The 25,441-nt window shown below is 38.6% G+C and overlaps 1 protein-coding gene across 3 annotated transcripts in view; it reads right to left on the bottom strand.

Moving 5' to 3' along the window:
* Window positions 1-25,441, bottom strand: part of FRMD3 (FERM domain containing 3) — a 249,326-nt gene that overhangs the window by 195,730 nt on the left and 28,155 nt on the right. The gene's annotated exons all lie outside the window — the stretch shown is intronic.

Below are 25,441 nucleotides of genomic sequence, written 5' to 3'. Positions count from 1 at the left end.
ACATTCAAAAAAGTACATAATATTCAATTCACTTATTTTCAAGTTACCTCCTCAGAATGCAAAGCAAAAGCTATGACATGAGAAAAGCCAAAAGTTTTTGTGGGACAAGCAAGTAGCAAACTAGACTGCAACTCAAGCAGAGGCCTCTCACCTGCACTTCTGAATGGCACCTGTTTCTAGACAATCTGATGACTCAAAAATCAGCCTTATTTACTTAAATTTCAAAGTTTAAAAAAAGAAAAAGAATAGATGTCAACTTCCAGCAATGATAGGCAAGCATATAGAAAAACTGGATAAAATTTAAAAACAAAAAAATTTCAGGGGTGGCCGGTTAGCTCAGTTGGTTAGAACGTGGTGCTAATAATACCAAGGTTGCCCGTTCAATCCCCACATGGGCCACGGTGATCTGTACCCTTCTTTAAAAAAAAAAAAAAAGAAAGAAAAAAAGAACTATGTCTTCTAAAAACAAAAAAAATCTCTCTGAAGAAATCTAAGAGTTACCAAGACAACCAGAACCTGAAAGGCCAGGTTTCCAGGGTAAGAAAGCATAAAAGTTACCCAAAACTCTTTTCCCACCACCACTACTTAGGCATTTGCTGATTTGTAAATTTCAGAGGCAGAGAGGAAAAAAGCTGAGCAAAAAATAGTTGCTAGAGGGATGATAAACTAATCACAGCCGTTAAAACTAATAAAAAGATATAATTGCAGTTCAGAGCTCACCAAAATGGAGGAACCCTGACTTTCAGTTGGGAGCCCTGAAGGATTATACACCTTCTAGTTAAGAGATACTGAATTAAGATGAGCTGTTCCTACCCTAAAACTCTGCCTGCCTGCCTGCCTGCCTGCCTGCCTGCCTGCCTGCCTGCCTGCCAGAAAATAAAGAAAAAACCCTCTGTAGAAGAATATACCATTAAGAGCCTCCATAGTTTTTCATTTATAATGCCCAACATGCAATTAAAAATCACCAGGCATACCAAGAGGCAAAACCAAAAGAAAAAGAAAAACAGACGATAGAAACAGTCCCACAGGTAATCCAGATATTGGGGTTATTAGACATAGATTTTAAAATAACTGATAAACATTTTAACAAAATAGGTAACAAGATGAGAATCTCACCAAAGAACTGGAATTTATATATATTCTCTGCCTATTGTTTTCCTTTTTCATACACACACACACACATATATATATACACATACATACATATATACATATGCAGGTGCCAAAAAATGTATACACATTTTAAGAAAGGAAAAAACTGTGTTAATATATACCGATAACAAAAGATGAATACAAGTCACGTTTGACTTCTGCAATTACAAGAGGTGCTCAAAATGGTTACCATAAGCATCCAGACACTTCTGATTATGGCGAACTACTGTTTGAGCAACATTGACCAAAGTATCCGTGTGTGTGTGTGTGTGTGTGTGTGTGTGTGTGGAGAGAGAGAAATAGATAGAAATTCTAGAACTGAGAAATACAAAGTAATAAATTAAAAATGCTATAGATGGATTTACAGCAGACTAGACCCAGCTGAACAGAGAATAAGTAATGTGGAAGATGATGGTTCAGTAGAAAATGTCTAGAGTTGATCATGGAATGGAAAAAAAAAATCCAAAGAAAACCAACATGAGAATATTTTAATCTATGAAAGAGGACAAATATACTAAGTACATGCAGGCTAGACACAGTTGTTTTCAAGTAACTAAGCCTGATTTCATAAAACATATTGATTTGTATTTTATAAATGTGAGGAAAAAACATTAATAATTTATATTTGAAAAAGGCTTTTATTTCAAAAATATATTCATAATAATAGTTTAAAAAGCACTTTGTAGTGTACAAAGTGTGAATTGAAGCCTAGTAAAAGAACACGATGGTTTCTGAAGTTGGCAAAAACTAGGTTCACATGCTGCTGCATCTACTACCAGGGCACACTATGAGCCTCAATTCTCTTATCTATAAAAGGCAACAATAGCTTCCTAGAAAGCTACTGGGAGAATTAAATGAGTTAAGGTACATAAAACATGTAGTGAAAACACACAGATTAAATGAATGTTAGTTCCCTACCCTCTTCCCCCAAGTCTTACTTATTTAAACAGCATTCACTGAAAGGGTGATTTATTCAACTTGGGTCACTTACGAATCAAATGACTGTAATATACACCTATTTCAGACCCTATGACAAAAATGCGTGCTGCATCCTTGGGCCAACAATAATGAAGTCCATATCAACTAAATGAAAATGCTGGGTTTTGCCTGATTGGCTCAAAAAACAGTGGTGCCACTGTCAGAAATATTGAAGGGTTGATTTGGTGAAGAGGGTGAGGAGATTGTCCAAACATATACTGGGGTTTAGGAGCTAACATGTCTTCTAGCTGGAGATGTTCAACAATAGTTAGAAACCTGAGCCTGGAGCTCAGAGGCGAGGCAGAAGTGGAGACTGGGTGGATAAAGAAAGTCAAGGGATTGGCTGAGGCCTTCATGGGAAAAATGTACAGCAGGAAAAGAAGGTCAATATACTAAATTTAGCCAGTGCTTTTGGAAACTGAAGGAAGGAGTCAACAGGTTCCCACAGCCAGAGTGAGCATCAGTTCACAAGATGGGTCTCTTGAGGCTTACTTTACCTCATGAGTCACAATCATGTCCCACTAACTAGATCAAGGCTCCCTAACATGGCTTCATCGCAGCCTTGTTAATCTTAAGTAATTAAGTAATCTTTATGAAACGATGGGTTTATTGCCTTTCCTCCTAGATTTTATGATCCTTGAGGGCAGGGCTATCTCTTTTTTATTCACCATCACATCCCCAGTACCTAAGTAGCAGAGTATCCTGCAGGTAGTAAGCACCTTTCAATAAATGTGATGAACAAAAGAATGAGTAAAATCAGCCCAGTGGTTATGAACCTAAATCCTGCTGCTCAAAATCCTGCTACCCAGCAGCATCACCATCGCCTGAGTGCTTATTAGAATGCACATTCTCAGGCTCTACCCCAGACCTACTGCACCATAGCCCACATGTGATTTGTATGCACATGAAATTTGAAAAGCACTGGCTCAACATAGGCACTTTTTTGACAGCTAGGCAAGAAAACCTTCCTGTGAATGAGTGGAAGGAAATGAGGGAAGTGATTTTGACCCAGGAACCCGGTTTCAACCAAAATTATTTGAGAATTAATCTTTTTCAAGGACAACTAGGATGTGTAAGGACTATCTGACTGTTTGCCCCTAAATCAGAGGTCCTCACTTTGGCTACAGATTAGTATCACTGGGAAATTGTAGAAGATACTGATGCCTGGGTCCCACCTCCCAGAGATTCTGATTTAATAAATCTGGAGCATGCTGGGCCACAAGGATTTTTATAATTTCCCAGGTGACTCAATCAAGGTTGAGAACCACTGCTGTAGGTAATTCCAACTCCTACAGCCAGAGCCTCTTAACTAAGTATGCCCCACACTGTGGTCCAGCCTCTCTCTAGCCATGGGTTATGCCAAGCCTTGGGGCAGTGGATGACCAGCTCAACCTGGAGCCAGCTGGCTGTTGGTCTCACTCGGAACCCAATCATATTCTGATCCCATTCCTAGAACACCAAGGCCTTGCTGCCAAGTTCTTCAATGATTGCACTTCTCCCAGCCAATTATGAAGACCTTCCCATTTCACGGTTCTATTACTGATGAAGAAAATTTTTGTCTCATACACCAGCACCATTTGATTGAGCCTGTAGAGCAAACTGCCCTTCTCTAATATTTCCAGATACAATCCACGACTCAGTTATTAGCTTCTTGGTCCTGAATCTCCAGTCCCTTTGCCATTCCCACCTTTGCCTTCAGGCTTCCTTGATGCTACCCGCCTGGACTTCCAGTTTCCCACACTTCTCCCACGCAGTCTAGACATTCTAAGTCTTAGACCTGTCTGGATCTTTAATTTTAAAAATTCACGTATTGTTTGTCCTTTCCCACTGTGATTTTAGCCCCCCGTATGAGAAAAGCCATCAAACTCTCACCTTCCCAATGAATTCATCCCAAAATACCAAATGTTTGCCCTGCTTTGATGGTTAGACCAATTTTCTTTGCCTGGACCACAGCCTTACTCATGTTCCCAGAACTGTCTTCCCTTCTTTCTCCTTTCTCTCACCCCAAAAACTATATACATAAGAATGAAAGCTCCTTTGTCCAAAGACATATTTCAATTTAGAACTGCCAATTTCTCACATTTCTTAACAAAAGTTAAAACTATTCAATCCATTCTCCTTGCAGCAATGGCTTAGAGAAAGGTACATACTATATTATTTCCCTAATGAGGGTTCTAAATCTGGGCCTGTGGCTCCCCATATGGGCTTTAGGGGGCCTGCGATGTCCTCCCCTTGGTGGTTATGCAAATATGTACAGTGAACATATGTACATTTTTCTGTGCAGACAGTCAATAATTTTCACAAGATCTTCAAAAGAGTCCTGAAGCACATGAAAGGATGCTCAACATCACTAATCATTTGGAAATTGTAATTCAAAACCACAATGAGATACAACTTCATACCCACTAGAATGGCTAATATAAATTATTTTTTTAATTTAAAAAACCGTTTGGCGTTGGTGGGGAAAGAAGCTGGAACTCTTGTGCATTGCTAACAGGAATATAAAATGGTATAGCTGCTGTGGAAAACAGAATGGTAGTTCCCGAAAAAATTAAACATAGAATTATCATATGATCCAGCTGTTTCATTCCTAGGTATATACCCAAAAGAACTGAAAGCACCAACTCAAGAAGATACATGAATTCCCATGTTTATAGCAGCATTATTCACAACAGCCAAAAGGAGGAAACAACCCAAATGTACACAGATGGATAAATGAATAAACAAAATATTGTATATCTGTAAATATAATATTTGGCCTTAAAAAGGAAGGAAATTCTGACCCATGCTGCAACATGAATGAACCCTGAAGATATTACGCTAAGTGAAATAAGCCAGACACAAAAGAACAAATACTGCATTATTTCACTACTATGAGATACCTACAAGAGACAAATTCATAGAGACAAACTGGAACAGAGGTTAGCAGGGACGAGCAGTACATTCTCACTCCAGCAGTTTCACACTTACATCTATCACAAGCAATTACTGTCGAAATACAACAGAAGACATGTACAAAAATGTTCACCGCACCACTGTTCACAACAGTAAAAACCTAGGGAACAATCATAGTGCCCATCAATAGGACAGTAGATGGGTAAACTATGGTTCTGTTCATACAACAGAAGATTATTCAACAACAAAATTAATCAATACACAACAACATGACTGAATCGTGGCAATGTAATATTAAGTGGGGGGAAAAAAGGTAAGTTCCAAAAGATTACACAAAGCAGGATATAAACATTTCATAAACTGAAAAAAAACACTAAATTTTAAAAAATACTTTACAGGAAAACAGAATCAAGAAAACTAAATTTAAAAAAAAGCAAAGGAAAATGAACTCAGAATTTAGGATGAATGGTACCCCAGGTACAAGAAGCAGAAAGATGGGATTGGAGAGGGCACATGTAGAGTCATTTATTGCTAAGGTTCCAGGTTTATGAATGCTTATTACATTACCATAAACAAACTAACAAACAAACAAATAAGAGGGAGCCCTTGCATGTTCCAGTAACGTGAGTGTGTCATGAACTAGGGCATATAATTAACACAATTCTGTGTGCTAGAGGTATTTTAAGGAAGAACAAAAACCAAAGGAGAAAAGTAGTTTTTCTAGGTACATTGATAAAAACGGGGGGGGGGGGGGGGGGGGCAGTTCCTAAAAGAAATTCTGCTTCCAGATTTTTAAAATGATGTTTAGAAGGCTATCCATACACAGAGAACCCAAACACAACATTAACACCAATAAAGGAAAACCAATATACGGTCATATGAATTTACATTAAAAAACCATGGAAGAGGGAACTGATTACATTAGAAAGGGGTCCAATACTACCAACTTATTACAAGGTAAGTACCACAGTTTATTTAAACCCAAATTCCATGTATCAAACTTTAGTTTGCCCAAAATCCAGCATATTCAATTTAAGAATAATTCTATGGGATGTTCAAAAGTTATCTGGAAAAGAGGGATCCCCAGTCTGATAAAGAAGGAACACTGAAGGCTAAAGAAAATTAAACCAGTTTCCTCTTTCCATCAGCTTCCGTGCGCTCTTACCATGTTAACGTGCGTGGTGAGCACCGAGACAGTAGTGTTCCCCAAGGGTATTCGACCACAGAACCCTTTTTGCAGAAAGCAATCTCCTGCCTACAGAACACACTTGGGAAATGCTGTTCTTGTTCTTTGTTTTTGTTTTTTTCAAGGAAGTTCACCAGGACAATGAAGGAGGGAAGCCTAGTCAATCAGACGTAAAGCAAAGCAAACCAAAGTGAAGACAGCACATCACTTGCACTCTGCTGGGCCATCTCCTTTCATGACTCTGTGTTGTCTCCAGGAGGGCTGTCAGGCCTCAGCCATCGCTGACAAGGCCTGCACACAAGGAAGGCATTCATTTACAGGGAGCTCCTACCGGGTACACTTTTGGAAGTAGCACCCCATCTGTTTGAAAACTTCAAAGAATGTTTATTTGCTGGATTCCTTACCAGATGATTTCAACAAAAACTGCGAAGCTTTTTACAACTGTGTGTAACTCACAAAATATGAATGGACAAAGTTTTCTTTTTTAAAGACATCAGTGGGTACTATAATCTGTCTGTAGGGTGGTCAACTGCATCCACTAAGTCTTTAGTACTTCGAATGCCAGAGAGAGGGCTGGTGGGCCATGCTAACAAATCAGACTCCATGTTTTCAGCAGTGATAGTTCTTTATCAATGGCAACAAGTATATACAAGTCATTTACAGTAGGTTCTACTAGTTTTAGGGGATGAAAACTAGCGTAAAATGTGGGGTTACAAGCTACTCACAAAGACAGGACATGTAAATGTTTTTAATATTCTAACAAGGGAATGGTCGGTATATATAATAAGTACTGTTAGGATGGTTAGTATCAAAGAGACACCAAGTGTTGGCAAGGATATGGAGAAAAGGGAACCCTGGTACACTGTTGGTGGGAATGTAAATTTGTGTCGCCACTATGGAAAACAGTATGGATAGTCCTCAAAACATAAAAAACACAATATGATCCAGAAATCCCACCTATGAGGATCTAAAGGATAAGAAATCAGTATCTCAACAGGATATCTGCACTCCCGTGTTCATTGTAGCATTATTCACAACAGCCAAGATATGGAAACAACCTAATTTGAGTCAAACAACACAAGCATGAACATTGTGCCCACACCCTCCCAAGAGCCACACGAGCTGTGTTTGTAAAAGTTTAGAAGATGGCAGAGAAGGTATGATTCTGGACCAGAAACTGCTGCACGGGCATCCTGGCATGGCAGGCAGCTCCCTGCTCATGGCAGGAAGAGCAGAGCCTTTTGGCGGTCTGGTTCTACAGCGTGGTTTCAGAGTCATTCCTGGGAGCTCAGCCCACCATCTGTTCTGGACCCTGCCAATTAGTCTGTGAGCTATCGACACCACTTAATAAATCCTTTTGTGTTTAAATTAGTTATTGTGGATTCTAACATCTGCAACCAAAACTTCATCTGATACAAATGTAAACTGTGGCACAGTGTAAAGTAAGCGGATGTGAATTTAAAAATGTATTGTGCAGAAAGAACCCCAGTGCTTGTACTGAGCCTGCACACACCCCTATGGACCATGAGAAATGTGTTTCAGAAAAAGCTTCTGACTCTAATGATATGCAGCAGGCCTTCACACTCACTAGAGACAGTTTACTCTGTCCTTCTCACTGGAAGAGAACATTTCTAATGAAACCTTCAGAGCTTAAGGATACGTGCTTTTCCTTAATATATTCCTGAATATATTAAAAGACCTTTTTAATAATCAGTGCAAAACTTTCTCCTGCAATCCTTTATCAATCTCCAAAGAGTATACTTAGATCAAGTGTTCAGTATCTGTTTCCACACTAGCTATGGGGAGGGATCTTGTGAAAGTCTGGGACACATATTTGAGCATGTTTCAAAATAATATTCCTCACCAATATAGAATACAACATATGTACTGGAAGTTTTCCAAGTCATAACATCGCCCCATCAATCATGAGGAAAAGGCAAAGGACAGGGGAGTCGTGGTAGACATGGGTCTTTTACTAACATGTTATCAATTTTCAAAGGGGTATGAAATATCAAGATTAGATAAGCAAAACTCTTAAAACTACTGAAAGGGAAATGATTGAGGCTTAGGAAGTATTATTTGCATCCTAATAAAATCAAAGCAGCTATAAAAAGAAACAATATACAGGAAAACCATATCTTGCAGACATATCAGCCTAGAGATACAGATAATCAACAAATAAAATAAGGGCCACTGCTGTGGCTATAAATAAACATATGTCAATGACTTAGCTCCCATGTGAACTGGAGGACTGTTGTAATTCTGTCCCTAGGGTCTCAGCCAAAGAAACAAATATCGATGGCTAGCTCTGTCTGGGCACCCACTAATAAATCCTCATGGAGACAACAACAGACAGATGAACCTAAATCGGAATTCTACTTAGTAGGGCTGGGGAAGATTGTCCAGAGACAACAAACCTGCATTATACTGTGTGCTCCCTGGTGTGTAGAACTACATGTATTTATAGTGTACATTTTTCGTGTTAAAATGCCCTTCAGTAATCTGATGTGGAAACTCAGCTGGTTTGCCTTTGCACTAACATACATCTCATTAGACTGCAGGGCAATTCGTAAATAATTTAACAAGTGCATGACTAATTTTCCAGTTCCTTTTTGATCTTTAGAAAATGCAAGATCTGTAAACAGTGTGTCATTCTTTGTTGATGCATAACACTTAATTACATTAAGCAATTTCATTAAAACTAAAATAAATAATAATTTAGAAGTATTTAAGTTCTTCACATCATTAAATTCTGAACAAGAGACCCATCGTGTCTCACATTTAAAGCTGGCTTTCCTGCCAAACCCCTTGGGGTACAATGCAACTGGATCCTCCATTTCAGAGACAGATGGGAAATACCACCTTGAATCACTAAGAGTGTGCTTGGGGGATTGCCACTCACTACCCAGATGTGACTCGGGTCAGCCAGAGAAGGGCAAAGAAAGAACAAGTTAGTGTGAAGTAGTATTAAGAATGTTAAGCCAGGCATTAGAAGATCGAAATTCCAGCTCCCATTCAGGCACTTATGTGCCATGTGATACACACACACACACACAAAGATTGCTTATATAAAAATTAGGTGAATTTAACCAAGAGATTACAAAATTATCTTACAGGCCAATGATTCTTAAACACTTTCAAAATCTTTTAAGGTTAAAAAAAAAATAGCCCTTTTACCAGATTCTAATATATTAATGTATGTATGTATTGTATAATATATGGTGTGTGTGTATGTATATATATATATATATATATATATATATATATATATATATATACATACACACACACACATACACACATATATACACATATATATGTACACATATATATACATACATATATAATACATAATATAATGTACATATTAATGTATAATCCTACAGCAAAAAATTATTACCTCCTTGCACAAGCACATATCTATGTTGATCAACAGTGAATAATAGCCTATGCATACATTCACTAAATTATACCCAGAGGCACAATTTTAAATTTTGAGGCCAATGGAGCTATGAAAACCTACTTTGCCTACTCACGATGCTGACCACCACCAAGCATCTCTTCCAGGCTGTACACTTTACAACAGCCTAAGGTCTTGACCATCAGAGTCTCCAGAGCCCCTTGGAAGCTACATTCAGTGGCTATCAGGCAGTAGGCAAAAGAGCTGTATTTTCCCAAATATGGCACTCCCGGGTGTCTGCCATTCGAGTGGCCAAGCCCTTCCCTGGCCCATCTTCTTTGCTTGCATATTCTTCCAAGTAAGCCCACCTGGTTCCACTGACCCCTGAATCTATGTCTAAGCTATTAAACTGGTAAAATAATGGGGGCTTATTCTGTACCTTTGCTTAAAGAAACATTAGTTAATGTTTCAATTCACACACAGACACACACACACACACACACACACACACACACACACACACAAGTCCTTTGATAACAATGAGTGAATATTCAGCTCTAAGCCTGAGGTTTTTTTTAAGTGTGAGTTTTAAAACATGAAAAATGAAGTAAACTCTTGTATTAACAATATCTTGAATCAACATGATGCCACAAACTGGTTGTGAGTATCTCCCAAAAGCCACTGTAAGCATGTTTTGTCTAAGCATTTCGTTAGCAGGGATTCTTGCAACACTGCTTTCACGGCAAATAGCATTATTTCCCATCTAACCCCTGCCGTTTCTCTCATTTGACATGCTGTTTGTTTTCAGCAAAGCAATGAAGAGAATAATAATGGTGTCATCCACAGGAAGTAAAATTTGTGCCAGTGGTCACAATCCTGTGGGGAAAATACCATTAGCAATGAATTAGGAAAGGTCACTGAAAAGCCACCTTCCAAAATGAACCAAGCAGGTTTTGTTAAAAAGTACTTCTAATGTTTCCCTTGTTCCTAAAAACCAAGATTTCACCACCTCCCTCCCCGCCCCGCCCCCAAAAGCCTATCTCAATGGAATAAGAGCAAGCTAAGCCCAATCTGTAGTATATTCCTCTCTACTTGTAGAAAATTGAATTTTAATATGAACCACTTTTTCCTCATCTCAGAAATCTGCTAAAAGGCTTTTCTGAAGATACAGGTGGGATGTAATAACAGATCTCCAACACGGCTGGAGTTGCTTTACTTCAAACACCAGTAGTGGTTAAGCCCTCGGCAAATGCATTTAATGCAACAAATATTTACTGAGCCTTCCCTCCGTGGCAGCCCTGGTTGCAGACTAGGGAAAGCAGATGTCTTAGGAGATCCCTTGATCAGTTGAGTGGGGGAGAGAGATTTAACCAACTACTACTCTGTGGAAGGCACAATAATGAAAATATGAACTAGCACAGAGAAGAGGGATGATTGAGCTCCTCAGGGGAGTGTAAAATACTTCCTAGGGCTAACTACACACCAGAGGGACTTTGGAACATTAATAGGTTGGAGTTTTGGAGGAGAGGGTAGACTCAAGAATCCAGCACCCCCAAAACGACTGAAAAAAATCTCACCAAAATATCTTCACTAGAAGTTTGCCATGGGTTAACCACCTACTGCACAGCAACGGAAGGCCAGGGTAAAATAAATTTTCATTCAGGTTCCAATCAAGAACAACAGAGGCTAAATTTTCACCAATTCTGGTTACACCCAGAACAAACATAGATCCCAAGCTATTAACTCTGACAGTTTTTCCTATTAGCATCACTAGTCTTACATCTGGCTGTATCAAAATATATACTGCTTCTGCCTCCTTTTGAAAGAAGCATGCTTAACCACGGAGGTTTTCCTACAATTCTATGACAGTTACATAATTTACATACAAATAAATCACTGGCATCAAGGATGCACAAACATCTCAGTGACATGAGTATGCTCCCCTTCAACTCAGCCGCAGAATGAACACACCAATGCACAAAAGGACAGAAATAAAAGTATTTTGTTCAGAGCCCCTTTGAAACACCTCATTCTGCATTTAGTCCTGAGCTAACATTAATTCCACACAGCTTCACGGATTCAGTCATTTTTAAATGCAAATCTACTCATAGATGCCACTGAAATCCTAGCAGAAATTGATCAGCAGTGAAAGGAAATATTCAGCTGTTTAAAACTATGGATTAGGGCACATGAGATTACAGAAGAAGATAAATAATCAATGAAGCTATAAGCAGAATGTCTACAATTTAGAAAAGAGAACCCCTGTCTAAAAAAAAAAAAAAAATCAGACTCAATACTTCAGCTTTCCTGATAGTCGAATTATTCTCCCCACTTCATTTCAAGCTTAAAACCCACTTTCTCCATGCAGACCTCTCTGGCTAATCACAGAGGTCTCCCCACATGATGGTGAGATTTCTATAGGCAGGCACCTTGTCTCACTCATTGATAAATCTCCTGCCCACTCCCCAAACCTTATACTGGACCATCAGGATCACCTCCATCAACATTTGACTAATTAGCTAAAGGACATGAAGAAGAAATGACTTTAAGACATTGTCTATGTTAGATAATGAGGGAAACACTACAAGGAAAGTGGGGGAAAGAAATTAAGCAGGCGATAAGAGACTGAATAGACTGTCAAACCATCAGAATGTCCCCCATTGGTCCTTCAGCCGGCGCTCATCCCCACAGACACATATGGGTATTTTTTTAAATGACAGGAAAAAGTTATGCTCTTGTTTCTGACCATCTCAACAGTCCTCTTAAGTGGTCCTGCTGCGACCCATGGCAGAAGCCTGCAGGATGCCATATTAGGTAAGCAGAAGTGGAAGGACAGAAAAGTATTCCAGTTGCTGTACTATGGGGGCCCTGGAACCAAATTTTAGGGGCACTTGAAAGATGGACATTTAGAATAATAAACTAATATAAACTCATCATGAAAATCATCAAAACCACCTGGACAGTCGTCTGGCTGCCGACATGATCAAAGATGTCATTTCCGTTTGTGTCAGACATTGTATCACTGGTTTTTACATACAAATACACTGAAATCACCACTTTTTAGTCACTTCAATTCAGCTTCAAAAGCTGTGGAAAAAATGATGTTTAATAGCTGCTGTTAAAAATAATAATGCTATCAAAAATTTAAAAATAAATGCTATTAAAGATAGTTGCTTGCAGCTATCTTCCAGGTAGATAAGTTGCTAATCAAAATCTCAATAAACATAACAACGAAGTATGACAAACACAGAGAAAGAGGGGCGCTCATGACTCACAATCAGCCTCCCCGGGTCAGATACCCCCAGTCATTTAAAGTCACCGAAATGTCAAAGACAAGAGAGCAGGCAAACTCTAATAAATAGAATTTGTTTCCTGCCGTGCTGCTCTTCAATGTTCCCAACTCTAAAATACACTAATACCCACTCTCTTTTTATTTTCTATCACTTTGCTTTTTATCTGCTAAGGTACTTTTCCCCAAAGCCACTACAGGAACTTCTGTTTATCCCAGAAGCAGACACAACTGTAAATCTGTCAAAAGCACTTGACCATTAGCAGGTCAGCTCATCCAAAGAAGGACACTCCTGGGAAAGGTTGCAACGGAAAAACAAACAGGCCTTTTTCTAACTTCCTCTTGCAGTTCTACATTCTATAATGGAATTAACATTTAATCTATTTGGCACAAAAGAGATCTGGAGAATGTATGAGCATGGACACTAGAAAAAAAATTATTTTTGAAAAAAATAATGTCTTTAATGAGCTTTCTATAATTTGCAGACTGATAAACTGATTAACCAGTTTGTGGAAGATCCAGTTTATTCTCTCTCTCTCTCTCTCTCTCTCTCTCTCTCTCTCTCTCTCTCTCTCTCTCACACACACACACACAGAGTTCCTTGTTCCAGTAGCTGCCATTTAGAAAACAAGCACAACAAAGTGAAAAATGCACAGAAAATCAAATATTACATTCCAGCAGATCTCAAAGTGTGTCCTGAGCCCATCATTTCACGAGGGGCTTCATTTTTTTAAATTTCATGTCAAATGACCTTGCTAATCACCACATATATATTTCACTCTTGAAGAATTACAATAAACATTAGCATAATGAAGGCTCTGTGAAGTCCTGCCATTTAAAAAAAAAAGGAGGTGATTTATTTAAGCCTGAATTTTCTGTGAAATCCCTTTTTTAGTGGAATGCCTAGAATATTTCAGGAAATCCGATTTCAACCAATTTGCATCCTCTTAGCTACCTGGATTATACCATTTGAGGACAGGAACTTGAGATAAAAGGAAACTTGGTAATTGGTACACTATCCCACCAGGGATAAGAACGGAGGGCTGTGATAACAAACCTACCCTTGACCAAGAGAAGCTCCTACGTGTGATTGGAGACAATATAAAGATGGTGCTTGTGGGTTTCCTGACTACCAGGACTCTGTCAGGGGTCTGGGGGGACATCTATGCTGAGGAGCCTTGTCCAGCAGGCACTCTAGCCCTGCCTGAGTGATGAAGCCTCAGGTCACACCAGCCAGTGACAACACACACACACACCCATCTCAGTGAGACATGCCACACGCGGCAGAGGGCACCAACCAGCTCTCCCAGTGTGTTATGAGCCGTCAGGGGTCACTTTGCTGGAAGATTCTGTGGCATCAGCAACTGTAAAAGCTTTAGTCAACCCTTGTCCTTCCACACAAATCCTTATGGGGCCAGCACAATGGAAAAAGGGAAGGTCAGCCAAGAAAACCACCTTGGAGGCCTCCTGACCCCAACTACTGCGAGGATAAGCGATTATGTTACACAGTCAGGAAATGGTATTTTGAGCTCTCCTCTACTTAACTCCATACAGTTGCCTAGAAAAGTTCTCCTCCTCAAAGGGAATTAACATACATCTGTAACACCAAATTTAGGAGGGCAGGTGATGCTGGGAAGAGAGAAAGGAAATAGGAAGGGACAGGTGTCCATAGGAGGCTTACATGTTGTTAACCCTTTTGAACACATTTGTTAATGAGCTCCTTCTCAAGCTGGATGGTAGGTCATGATGTCTGTTATTATCTATTTTGTATGCATTTGTGAAATACGTAATTTAATTTTTAATTTTAAAATGTATATGCATCACATTCTGGGCTCCCAAGGAGAAAAGTCCCATATACACTAAGAGTAAGTCAAGACTTCTATCATTCTCCTAGGTCACTCCAGGACAATCCAGCCCCAAAATAATTAATGCCCAAAATGGAAGACAATTTGATTAAAGACTCTTCCCACTGGAACCTAAAACTGATATATTGAAAGAGTCAAGCAAACAGATGACAACCACACCATGAGTCCTGGTTAACATGGAAACACTTCGCAGAGATGATAATAAAGCAGACACAACCCATCCATTAAAAATCTCGTCTCATTGGTCTATAAATATGGCATGGGGTTTGGTTTGGTTTTTAGTTTTTGTTTTTGTTTTCCCCAAAAACTGGTCCCTAATGTGTTTTTCAAACTCTGCTTTTCTATTAGATAGCTAAATTCCATAACTTTCTGGTCACTTTCAGATATTAGAACAGGTTCATGTGGGTATTTAAGACTCAGTCCTAATCAATTAAAGAGTTCAACCTCAAGCTCCTGTCAAAGCCTTTGACTCCAGCAGCACAGTGTAAAAGGGTTCCTTCTACATCTGGCCCTCCTTTCTGACTTGGCTCCTCCAGAGTAGGGCCAGGGAGAAGCCACAGGGATGCAGGATTACAGCTCCTTTTTCCTTGGTTGCTGCTGCTTATCTCCCTGACCGTGACTGGCCACTGAGGCCTCTGGAGGACAGGTGCCTTGACGTTCAGCATTAACGCATTCCTTGAAGGGTTCTGCTGGGATCTCCCCTCCACTCCATTCCAAGACACAGGAGATGCAGCTGTGTGTCCACCTCTCCCACCATCTCTGCTGCCTCCACCATCCAGAGTTCTCCAGGGGTCCCCAGCCTCATGGGAAGCTCAGCTCTAGCTTAGCTGCATTCCCAGTAACCCAGTTGATTAACGGAAAATTCACAGAGCTTGCCCTCACAGCAGTCCCCTCTCCATCTTCTCCAATGCCTTTCTCTGCTAAGGGAGCACAGAGGTGGGATAGCAAGTGGAGTAGCTAAGAGACATCGTACTGTCAAAGAGAATACCAGTCTCCCTTCCTGCAGACAGCCCCAACTTTGCAAGTGATGCTTCTAGAATCCCCCCTTGACTTTGGGGAGGAAAAGCAACTTCTGCCTTTCTTTCCCTTTCTTCATGAACACAACCCCCCCCAAAAGCTCTTGAGCAACCCCCCACATACGTCTTCCAATCATCTTCTTACAGTCCCAGGGGCAGGAGGGCGAGGAGCGAGAATTGGGGGGTTGTTGGTGATACGGTCACTCCTCTGAACTGTCACTTTTCAGTAAGACCTGCAGGGAGGGGCCTGGTCCCAACTGCTGGCACCTCCTCAAGCCTAAGAAGTAGGGAGTTTGACATCTCTTACTATCAGCTTTGTGCTCTAGCCCCAAATCCAGGAAAACTCACTGGACATATTGTTACACATAGAACTAAGTGGACTGCAGATCTCTCTCATCCTTGCCATCCTCTACTTTCCAGCTAACCTAGTGATTCCCAAAACCTATTAGTGAAACACTGGTTCAACAGGAGATGTAAAGCTAATACATATAAAGAGGGCTCCAGGGCCAAATACTTTGGGGGAAATTCTGAGTTAAACACAGTCACATAGTTAATAATTAAATAGATTTTCTTTTAACTTCAGGACTTCTCAAAGCTTTTAATATGCTAATGTAACTTGTGAATTTATAAGACAAGGATGTAAGTGCAGCAGTTCTCAAACTTATTACTCACAAAACACCTATGAGCATCTCAAAAAACAGACTTTGGGAAATGTAGATTTTACCCAATCCTATCAATCCTCTCATGCCCAGCTCAAGCACTTCCCCTCCCTGAATCTTCAGGAACCTTCATAGTTTCCTTGTGAGGCACTTGCTATGTGTAATGTTTCTCGCCATCATTAGTTAACTCGGACGTACAGCTGACCCTTGAACAACAGGAGTTTGAACTGCACAGGTCCATGTGTATATGGATTTCTTTCAATAAATAAATTCAAACACTAAATGTTTTCAATCTAGATGTAGCTATCAGTTAAGCTGGAATTACTAGCTATTATTTCAAGTTGCCACCAATATCAACAATGTACGCATTTAAATTTACCTCATGGAATCTTTCACAGAACATGGAAAATTTTCCAAGTCTGAACATACACGTACATGTACTTACTTAGTGATATGTACAGTAAGCATCTTTTCTGAAACATCATGGTGAATCAACTTAGTATTTACTTTTTAAAACAGGGCTATTTGAAAATAGTATTTTTTCGTGTCACCATAAATAAACAGAGATGGACACATTCTGCTAAAGGCAAGAGCCAAACAAACGTTACATTCTCAAATGACAGTTGTGATGATCATTTATTACCAGTTCAGAGTATTTATAGTGTAACCAAAAATGTTCTGCTTTGATGAAGGCTATTGATGGCTATGAACAAAACATATTAATAAATCCTGAATTTTGACAAAGCATGTCTCAAGCTTACATAGAATAATTCAGTCAACAAGTGGATAAGCAGGTACTTTAAAAGCAAGGGTCCTTCTTCCACTGGAACAAGGAATTATTTTATACTGTGTTCCCCAAATACGGTGCATGCTCTACAATGAGTACCTGAAATAATTATAAGTAGTACACAAACGTTTTTTAACAGTAAAATCATGATTATACAGCATAAAATTTTGAACTTCAATAAGGAGAACTGACTCTGCGTGGTGAATACACAATGCAATATGTAGATGATGTATTATAGAAATGTACACTTGAAACCTATATAACTTTACTAATGTCACCCCAATAAATTTAATAAAAATAAGCAAAATTAAATAAATAAGTTTTATTTATTTTGGTTTATATAACTGAAAGAAAAATATTAAGTAACCGTACAAATAGTATGAAACCATGTAAATATTAAATAACTGTACAAATAGTATGAAACCACGAAATTACACAATGTAATTTCAATTACATTGGTTTATGCAATTGAAAGAAAAATATTAAATGACTGCACAAATAGTATGAAACCATGCAAAAATTGTGAAACTGGCAGAACAATGACTGAAGTTTGGGAAGCTGATGAAATAGAACCCAACTTTTCAACTGTTCTTTGTCAATGACACCAGCTAGTGTTTTGTCATTAACCTTTATTTATGTGACAAGACTCCTACTCTCAGTCTGACGAGAACCCAGCCTCTCAATCCTAAACCAATTTGGTTACCTTAAAATAAAATAAAGCAGAACTCCCAAACTATCCCAATATTAAGAGTTATCAAAAAAGTACTTGTTAAAAAATGCATTCCTAGACCCCATCTCATATCCACTGAAAACAGCGAATCTGCATTTTTGACGATGGCCCTGGTGATTTCTATGAGTAAGGAAATTTGGGATATAATCACAGAAAGCATCTGTGTAAGTTCCATTTGATAGCAGAAAAATGATAGTTGACTAAAGAGGAGCCTTTTAAAAAATAGGTGATGTCTCCATGTTTGCTACTTTAAAGATAGTTGCTGTGAATGATGACTGCATTTCACCAGGATATGTAGTACACTGGGTTTTGCGAAACTAAAACTAAACAAAACAAAGCACAGTGTGCTTATAAAATGTCACAGCAATGCTCAAGTTCAGGACAGGCTTGAGGGAATTACGTATGATACTTTTCCATTTGTATTTCAGTCCACATCCCAAAAGATGTGAACTACAATTGTTCAGGTGGATAATAAAATGATCATAATTCTTTTTATTTATAAGCACCTATGCCCAAAGGATCTCAAGGAGAATTAGCATTGTAACAGCAAATGTTAAAAATGAAGTAGAAGTCAAATTTATTGAGTAATAGAGAATCCAAGTAAATTCCAAGTGTGACTAAAGCCTAAAGATAAAATATTTTACACAACCTCCCAAATTATATCTAAGTGGTTTAATAGAAATAGTTTAAAATTCCAAAATCATTCTAAAATGTTGGAATTTTTCAAGTGCTAAGGATTTTGTATGGAAAAGATATTTACTACTACCAAATATCCACGGGCTCATCCACATTCCCAGCCCCCTCACATGGTCAAGCACTGGCCAATGGAGTGTGAGCAGAAGGGACCGTGTCATTTCTGGGTCTAAACATTTAAAAGCTGGTGTGCAACTCTCCAGTGCTCTGTTTCTCTACTGCACAGATCTAGGTGGCTTCAATAATGAAGCAATAAGACAGGCAGAATCACTGAGTGACTGCATGATGGACAAATGCCCTCAACAGTTGCCCAACTACATTATGTTTTGAAGGATCAAGAACTGAGCCTTATCCCACTTCTGACACCAAAAAAAAAAAAAAAGAGAGAGAGAGAGAGAAAAAGAACTGAGCCTTTAGTGTGTTAAGACCCTGAGATTTCAGGGTGAATTTGGTGCCACAGCATAACCTAAGCAACCCTAATACACTTGGCAGTCACCTGACTGCTCTGGTTTCCAATCAGAATTCTCCAGAGCAGAGGTAATTCACTCAATGGGTCTGTTCAGGTCACCTCCCTGACTGAAGCTAGATATCCTGACAGTGTACTCTCCTGCTTCTCATTACATGTGGGAAACTGAAGCTCAGAATTTTTCAGTTCTTTGTCCTGGGCCACAGAGCATGCCAGTGGAAGGACTGAAACTCCATATTCCTCAAACCTCCTGCATATTATTTAGAAACTTCTTGAGAACCAGATAGGGCCAGACTTGACACAGAAAATCAGATCAAGAAACATTCTTAAGTAGTCATCTCAAACTCCATGATGAAAGATAATAGTTGGATTTAGTTCAGTTCCACCTCCCATAAAATCTCTATGATGCTGCCAAAGGAACGAGTGGGCACTCAACAAGCAGTCTGTGTACTCCCCTACAGGTCTCAGCCACATGGGGCTATTTAAATTAATTAAAACTAAATAAAATGAAAAATATAGTCCCTCAGTCACACTAGCTACATTTAAAATGCTCAACAGACACATGTGGATAGTGGTTACCATGTTGGACAGTGCAGAATACTTCCACATCGGAAAAGTTTCATCGGACAGTGCTGGCCTAGAATACCCTGACAAAAGCCACACACAAAATTAACTATATATATATATATATGTGTGTGTGTGTGTGTGTGTGTGTGTATATATATATATTTAATATATATATATATATATATATATATATATATATATATATATATATATATATATCTCTTGAAGCAAAAACAGTGCATTTGCCACACAAAAACAGCCCTAAGACAAGATTTCAAGCCCCTTGTATGAACTAATATGATCATTAGTATTAATGGGATAAAACTGAGAAAAGCAAAACTGGGAAGAAATACCTATGAGATAAAGAAGGGCTTTACCATAAAATCTGCCATATTAGCTTTTCAAACAGAGTTTTGAGGCAGAGCATAAAGAGTTGAACATGTGAAGCGTGTATAACTCTAAGTGGCAATATCCTTGTGAACTTACTGGGTCTTTGGTTTTTTTATCACCAAGATGTAAAAATCTTCCTGAAACAGGCAGAGTTGGTGAATGGTTACGGACACTGACCTCCATCAGGACACCACAGCAAACTCAACACAGAAAATACCATCGGATTGTCATGTAAACAAAAATTCTGCATGAAGTACTGTCCAAAATGACACCAGAAGACACCTTACAGCAAGATGTTTTTCCACTGAGGACAAATCAGCTGCAAACTGATTGCACTGACAATGAGATGAGAACCCCAACAGGGCCAGTTCTGTAAAACCGAGGAACTCTGAAGGATATGCTGTAAGAAAACAAAAACTCAGTTTGAACCAGGGACTTAATGAGGGGGCCTCAGAGCGCTCTCACCATTTCTGACACTTGACTGAAAACAGCTACATTCATGAGTAAAAATGATTATGAAGAAAATCATTTTCTGAAACATTCAAGACTCAGAATGTCAGTGCTTCCTACTCCTGCCTAACTGTGCAGGGCATTTATGAGGCCCACAAGCCTAAGTTGCTTTGCTAAAAAATTATCCTACAAAGAGATACCACTACATACCTATTAAATAAATAGCTAAAATCCAAAATGCTCACAACACCAAATGCCAGTGAGGATGTGGCACAACAGGAACTCTTATTCATTGATGGTAGAAAGGTAAAATGTTACAGTCGTTTTGGAGGACAGTTTGGCAGTTTCTACAAACCTAAACCTTACCGTATGATCCAGCAATTGTGTTCCTTAGTAGTTACTCCAATGAGTTTAAAACATATCCACATAAAAATCTGCATATGAATGTTTACAGAAGCTTTATTCATAAATGCCAAAACTTAGGAGCAGCCAAGATGTCTCTTCAGTAGGTAAATGACTAAACAAACTGTAGCACATCCAGGCAATGCAATATTTATTATTCAATGATAAAGAGAAATGAGCTGGAGTCAAAAGGTACAAACTTACATTTATAAAATAAATAAGTCCTGGGGATGTGATGTACAGCATGGTGACTATAGTTAATAATAATGTATTGTGTATTTGATAGTTGCTGAAAGAGTACATCTTAAAAGTTCTTATCACAAGAAAAAAATTGTAACAAATGTACTACAAAAATGCAAAACATTAATAATAGGGTAGAGTGGAGGGATGAAGGACGAGGGCGTATGGGAACTCTGTACTTTCTGCACAATTTGTCTGCATATGTAAAACTACTCCAAACAATAAAGTCTTTTTACCTTATTTAAGTAATCCTGAATGTGCATTTCCCACTCTAGCATATTGAAGGGCCGTCAGCATGTGTACAATGCATGCACACGTATACATACACACACACACACACACACACACACACACAAAATGTCAATATGAGAGACCACCCTTTGAAAACTATTGATCTATAGACTCATTAAAGGTAAGAATCCTCTAAATGAAATCTCTATCTTGAAGAAATAGCTGTACTCCCATGTTCGTTGCAGCACTATTCACAATATCCAAAACATACAAAGAACCTAAATGGCCAACAATGGCTAAATGGATAAAGAAAATGTGATAGATAGATATCGATATTGATATATAGATATAATTATATATTATTATGTATATCATATATATAGATTAGGATATTATTTGTGATATATATATATATATATATATATATATATATATATATATATGAATATTATTTAGCCATAAAAAAGAAGGAAATCCTGTCATTTGTGACACCATGGATGAACCTTGATGGCATTTATGGTCTCACTTATATGTAGAATCTAAAAAACGCTGAACTCATAGAAACAGAGAGTATATTGATGTTGCCAAGGTCAGGACAGGAAGTGGGGGAGGATGGAATGATATCAATCAAAGGGTACAAACTTCCAGTTATAAGATTAATAAATTCTGGAGATTTGATATATAGCATGGTAACTATAGGTAACCATTCTGTATTATATATTTGAAAGTTGCTGAGAGAATAGTTCTTAAATGTCCTCACACACACAAAAATAGTTGTTTTAAAAAGGTAAGTTTCCCGTCTTGTAGAGCTTTTTCCATCTCTCCATCTCTACTTCTGTGATCTAAACACAGGAGACCCAATGCATGTTTGCTGAATGACTGTGTCAATTAATTAGTCAAAGCAATTGGCTAAGAAGGTTGCAGAATTAATATACTGCTTGGACTCTAACAAGATGCAAATATCTAGAGACAGCAAAATATGAGTTTGGAGGAGAGGAGACGTGTGGAGAATACAAGTTAGCTTCTCCCTAGCCATTTATAACTTACAGTTCAATATTTTATATTCATCTGTAAGTTAATTATTAAGCACTCTATTGGGGGAGATAAAGAAAGGAAGAATTAAACAACTGAAATTCCCTACCTTGAATGATTAAGTCTATTATAAAAATTAACTTGCAAAGTATATGTGAAATATATTATGTCCAGATCAAAGTTATCAAAAACTAATCTAGTTTATTCTGATGTTTATCAAATAATGTTAAAAGACAATAAACAATTGTTTTCCTATAATTGCTTTTCTATAGATCTTATACCATACAATAGAGATTATCCTCTGAAAAGTCTGCTTAAAAATGGCGCTTATTTACATATCACAGGAATCAGCAAATATCTGTTGAAAGGAGGAAAGATAAATGTGGTGAAGATGAGGCAAGACCCTTTATTTTACATATAAGGTGCCACATTAATCTTTCAGAGAGCAGAACTACGTCTTGAAATTTTTATAAATGTGGAATGTTCTTTCATGGGAGCATTATAAGGTATTCTGGTTATAGAGCTGAGCTACTAAGCTAGTGGCTATAACTTGCAATTTCTTACGGATATAATTACCACTATATTTTCTGTAAGAAAATGATAGAAATGTGTCAATAGTTACATAATACAACAGTATGCCTTTTAAGCCAAGCAGTAATGTTAGAATATTGCAGCACATACCCACCAGGAAAACCCCTATTTGCTGCCTCCAGGTAATAAGTGGTTGCTGTGTAACAAACAGCAAGGCAGCCACATCTATTTGTTCTTGGGAGGAATTCCTTCTTATTATCAGTAGGCTTCATTTCTATCCCTCCAGCAAGTGCCCACATTGAGAGATGCATCTGATTAAGTGACTCCCTCCACTAGAATAAAGAGGAGAAGGAAAACCAATTCCAAGTTTAATATGATCCTTTTTTCTCTGTAATGAATTTACCTCCTCTTTCCCACTCCAATTCTAAATAAGGTACAATTTCAATCAAGAACCAAAATTTGTTACTTACGGAAGCAACCTCTCTCAAGTGCCTGAATCATTAACTTGTTTATTTATCTATGTGCCTTGTTCTCAAAAGGATTTAAGAGAGAAAACATCAACTCTTTCTAGGTAGGAATCTGGGGGATGACTCACAAAACTGGGCAATGTCAACTGGGGAGAATATACGTCAACCTTTTTAATTTTAATTTAATTCAGCAAGCAACCTCAAATTTATTCAGGAATAGCACAAGGGTTGCAATTCGGGACAAGCAAGATATGGTGAAACATAGACAAGTCCCAAGAACACAGGAGAAAAGCCGCTCTTTTATAGAAGAAAGGAGGAAGTTGGGAGAGGTTGTTTTGAATAAAAGTTCATTGAAGGAAAATGAGAGTTCGAAGTGGTGGCGGCTTCTCATTGGCTGCGGGCAACGGCAGCGTGCTGTGCATGAGGGCTTTCCAATCACAGCTTCCCAGCTCCATTTTGAATGGAGTTTCCTTTACTCATTTTCACACATGCAAACACCTCAACAGGGGCCACATAGACTTCAGGTCCAAAGGAGACTACCTCTCAGTCAATAAACATTTATTGGTACCTACTATGTGTGAGATATTATGCTAGGAGCTGGCGATATAGTGGTGAGTACAACAGGTTCCCACCCTTGATGAAGCCTACATGCTAAAGGTGCACCCACAGCACCGGAAATGGAAGTAGTGTGCCAGGTTCCCTGGCAATGCCGGAGTCTAGCTGGAGAAGAGATGATCCGAGACTTGATATCTGCCTCTAAACATCTAAATAACCATCCTTTTTAAAAGAGAAAAGAAGCATTGGTGTAGCTATAGGCCATAAATGGGTACACTGGGTGAAAGAAGAAAGCCAATATGGGCTAATAAAAGAATTTTTTTAACAACTAGACCTGTCCAAGAATGGAATAGACTACTTTGTAAGGTATCAAGCTCCCGATCATGGGAGGTTCCAGCAGAAGCAGAAAGACTCATCCGGTATTTTACCAGGAAATTGGCTATGATGGATAAAAACAGAAGCATGGCAACATTAGAGGTTACTTCCCAATATATGATTCAGGAGACTTCAAATCAAACCCAAAAAGTGCCTTGACTATCTCAGCCTTCATAATTTTAGCTTTAATGGGAAGGTTTAATGATCATATAATGATATAACAGGCCATAATTTCCTTGGTTCCCTGCCATTCAGAATCAAACAAAAACACTAAACACTGATTTCTGATCTCTACGCTGGGTTCTGGAGCACCGAGTGACTTCAAAATGACAACTGTCTCTCTAAAAAGGGAGGAACTCAGGTCCTAGAAATAAAAGCCCACTATAGTAATTGCCAAGGTACACCAGTCACGAGGGCAAAGACAGGTCTGCAACTACCTTGTTTCTCTGAAAATAAGACCTAGCCAGAAATCATAGCCAGGAAAGGCCCAACTCCACCTCACACCTGTAAGAATGGCTGTCATCAAGATGACAAAACAAAAGTGTTGGCAAGGATGTACAGAAAAGGGAATCCTTGTACACTGTTAGTGGGAACATAAACTGGTACAGTCACTATGGAAAACAGTGTGCAGGTTCCTCACAAAATTAAAAATACAACCATGTGATCCAGCAATCCCAACTGTGGGTATATATGCGAAGGAAATGAAAACAGGATATTGAAAAGAGATCTGCATTCCCATGTTTATTGCAGCATTATTCACAATAGGTAAGACATGGAAACAATTTAAGCGTCCAGAACAGATGAATGAAGAAGAAGTGGTGTGTGTATATATATAATGGGATATTATCCAGCCATGAGAAAGATGGAAATCCTGTCACTTGTGACAAAATGGATGGTTCTTGAGGTATTTTGCTAAGTGAAGTAAGTCAGACAAAGAAAAACAAATATGTATGATCTCACTTAGAAACAGAGAGTACAACGGTGGTTACCAGGCCCTGGGGGTGGGGAAAATGAGAAGATGGTGTTAAAGGGCACAAACCTGCCACTAGATGATAAATAAGTTCCTAAGATCGAACGCACATCAT

The sequence above is a fragment of the Rhinolophus sinicus genome, chromosome 16 (genome assembly GCF_057876585.1).
Source record: "Rhinolophus sinicus isolate RSI-liver-muscle chromosome 16, RSI-T2T, whole genome shotgun sequence".
NCBI lineage: Eukaryota > Metazoa > Chordata > Mammalia > Chiroptera > Rhinolophidae > Rhinolophus > Rhinolophus sinicus.
Note: the sequence above shows the minus strand (reverse complement) of the source record. Positions and strands in the feature narration are given on the sequence as shown.